General features: G+C 44.5%; 1 protein-coding gene across 1 annotated transcript in view; it reads right to left on the reverse strand.

Moving 5' to 3' along the window:
• LOC102261911 (probable ubiquitin carboxyl-terminal hydrolase FAF-X) overlaps window positions 1–3,246 on the reverse strand; it is a 292,998-nt gene extending 289,752 nt beyond the window's left edge. Inside the window, exon 1 of the mRNA XM_014540284.1 lies at window positions 2,970–3,246. The gene's annotated coding sequence lies outside the window, so the exon portion shown is untranslated. The remainder of the gene's footprint in view (window positions 1–2,969) is intronic.
• Window positions 3,247–3,303: the final 57 nt, after the last annotated feature.

Genomic DNA, 3,303 nt, shown 5'->3' on the forward strand with positions numbered 1-3,303 from the left:
CACAGAGCAGGGCCCATCAGGGGGTTGGGGCGCCGCCACTGTCACACTCAGGGCAGGGCCTATGGGGAGGTTATGGCTCTACACCGTCACACACAGAGCTGGCTGACTAAAGCAGGTTTCTGGGGTTTGGTTTAGCTTCTATAGTTATTACAATATTTCTTAGAGTTGCAGCTCAGAGGCCAGCAAGGCAGGCGGGGAAGCTTGGCTTCCGCCGTCACTGAAGCAAGCAATCCTCCCTGTTCGCATCAGCTGCCTGGCTGCCGGCCGCCATCTTGGTTGGCAGTTAATTTGCATATCTCCCTGATTAGCCAATGGGAAAGGTAGCGGAGGTACGGCTAATTACCAGGTTTCTCTTTTATTAGATAGGATAGGAAGGAGGATATTTTTATTGATTTCAGAGAGGAAGGAAGAGGGAGATAGATACAGCAATAATAAGAATCATTGATCAGCTGCCTCCTGCACTAGGGATCAAGCCCACAACCCCAAAATGTGCCCTGACCAGGAATCTAACCTTTACCTCTTGGTTCATAGGTTGATGCTCAACCAGTAAGCCATATGGGATGGGTTGTTTTCCGACCTTATAAGTACCAATCCCTTTGCCTAAATTTAAAATAAGTATCTTTCATTTGGCTTAAAAAAACAGAGGTTTCTACATTATCATGCTAAAACAAATGAAAAAATATTAAAAGCTAAAAGAAAAGTACATTTGTCCAACTAAATTTAGAATATTAAAATTTTATGACAACATCCAATTTTAAAAATTGTAAGCTACATTAAAAATACCTCATAAAAAATGTATCTACTTGGAGAAATAAACAGAGTGTCTTATCTTACTGAGATATTAGAAATGCATTTCAAGATCCTAGAAGAAAAAAGGCCTCAGGGAAAATCCTACTTGACCATATCTATCCAATAATGCAGTTAAAGGTAAGAATCTTTTCTTTTTCTAAAAAAATATATTTTTATTGACTTCAGAGAGGAAGGAATAGGGAGAGAGGGATAGAAACATCCACAATCAGAGAGAATCATGAATCGGCTGCCTCCTGCAAGTTCCCCACTGGGGATCGAGCCCACAACCCAGGCATGTGCCCTTGACCGGAATTGAATCTGGGACCTTTCAGTTCGCAGGCCAACGTTCTATCCACTGAGCAAAACCGGCCAGGGCTAAGAATCTTTTCTTAAAAATTACTTCTTTAGCACTCACTCGCAAATGTAATGTTTTGCTATTATTTATTTGCTACAGAAATTCCCTCCAAGTTTAGAAAAAAAATCAAATAGTAATAAGACTAACAAAAAAAAAACTAAAAATCATGATGATAAATTAAATTTGCATAGGGAAAGACTAAGAAAAATAAAGTTATAATTTTAAAACCTTATCTTTAAGTCAGTGAAATAAAACACTTTTTCAGGTGACTCCTGAACACTAACTGCAAATACTTCAGGCTTTCATTCTTTCCACCGTAACAATAAAGTTTGAAACATTAAAATGAAAACCTCATGCATGGCCCTAGTCAGTTTGACTCAGTGGGTAGAGGGTCGCCTGTAGACTGAAGGGTCCCGGGTTTGATTCCAGTCAAGGACACAAGCCTCGGTTGCAGGCTCCCTCTCCTCACCTTGCAGGCATTGGTCAGGGCTCCAGCAGGAGGCAACCACTCAATGTGTTTCTCTCACATCGGTGTTTCCCTCTCTCTAAAAACCAATAGAAAAATATCCTCCAAACAAATCAACCAACTCACATGCATGAGTTTTTGAACAGGGAAATATTGACCCCTTAGGAAAAAAAGTCTTAAAATAACTTACAGATTTGTGGAGGCCAAATGGCAGTTCATTAATTTAGGCAGCAAGGAACATGTAGGAGTTTACAGTTTTCTTTTAAATTCAAAAGTATGGTTTAAGACACCCACCGTAACTTTTAATTAACTAGGTTCTTACAAAGTAACTTCTAATGATAAAATCTAAGAAAAGATCTATTAAAAATGTTTCTAATGAAAGCACCCAAAATTCTTTCTTTAAAGCAAAAATATACAAATGTTATGTGGATTTATATAGAATGAATGTGTTTTACGGTAAGAAAATACAAAATACCCCCCCCCCCTTAAAACAGCGGATAAATATAAAACACATGTACAAATTGCTAAATTAACTTTAAAATCTATATTAAGTTATTCAAACACCTGTAGGAGTAACTGCACAGTGGAAAATTCAAACAAAGTTTAACGTAATTTCATAAAATAACAAACGTTCTCAGTTTTTAAGTTCCTGTGTAAATTTAGTTTTCACACTATTCCACGGGATTCCATAAAATATCTGTCCCACAGCTGCAATTAACATTACAATCATTTAAAAAAGGCATACATCAAAGCCAATGTCCCATAAGAATGAGGCTATCGTGGGAGCTGACCAATGTTAGACGTACTTGGGGCCCGGCTCTATTCCAAACACCTGCACGTGGGCAGTGAGATTTGGCTGAAGTTTAACCACGAGACCAGCTTAGCGTCTCTCCTAAGTTGGCTGCGCTGCAAAGCAGGTAAATGGAGCAGTTAGCTCCCGGACCCAGAGAGGACAAGACAGAGCCAGCAGCCATTCTCCTTTACACTGAAAACTAAGGACACACTCCCACAGCGGCGGCCTCGCACACGCACTGTGAGCCCACCCCCCTCGGACCTTCCAGGCCAATGGCGGGTCTGCCGCTCAGGTACTGGGAAGGAGAAGAAACAGTTATCCGCCCCTTAGCCCCACTACAGCGTCAGATCCAGCTATTGGCCTCAGGGAGGATGGGGGCACCTCAATGCCCGACCCAGGCGAGTTCACCCCACAGTCAGAGTGTGCCAAGGCAAGAGGGAGAGGCCAACGTCCGTCCCCAAACCCACGGAAAGAAAACCTGCCGAGACCCGGGTCGCGACCCGCGGGCATAAGGTCAGAAGCCTGGCGCTGACTCCGGCCTCCCGTGGCCACGGGCGCCCCCTCACCTCTTTAGTTTTCCTCGGAGGGGCTCTCGGCGGAGTTTCCCTCAGCAGTCGCTTCACCTTTCCGTGGCCGCTGATCCCGCTGTGGCCTGTCAGCTCTGGAGGCTGCCTCCGTGGAAGCGCTGAGAGCAGACTCCAGAGAGGCCTCGTAGCTGGTGGAGGCAGGAGGGCTGGGGCTTAACCGAGCCCCTAAAGGGCAGAGTGCGGGCGAGGTTGGGGCTTAGGCAGTCCCGGCCCGCTCCTCTTCAAATATGGCGGACCTCGCACTCCCGCTGATACCGCGGCCACGGACTCTACGTAGACTCCCAGGAGCCATTGCGCGACTCAGTAACTGGCG

This window comes from Myotis brandtii, unplaced genomic scaffold (assembly GCF_000412655.1).
Source record: "Myotis brandtii unplaced genomic scaffold, ASM41265v1 scaffold1052, whole genome shotgun sequence".
Taxonomy (NCBI): domain Eukaryota; kingdom Metazoa; phylum Chordata; class Mammalia; order Chiroptera; family Vespertilionidae; genus Myotis; species Myotis brandtii.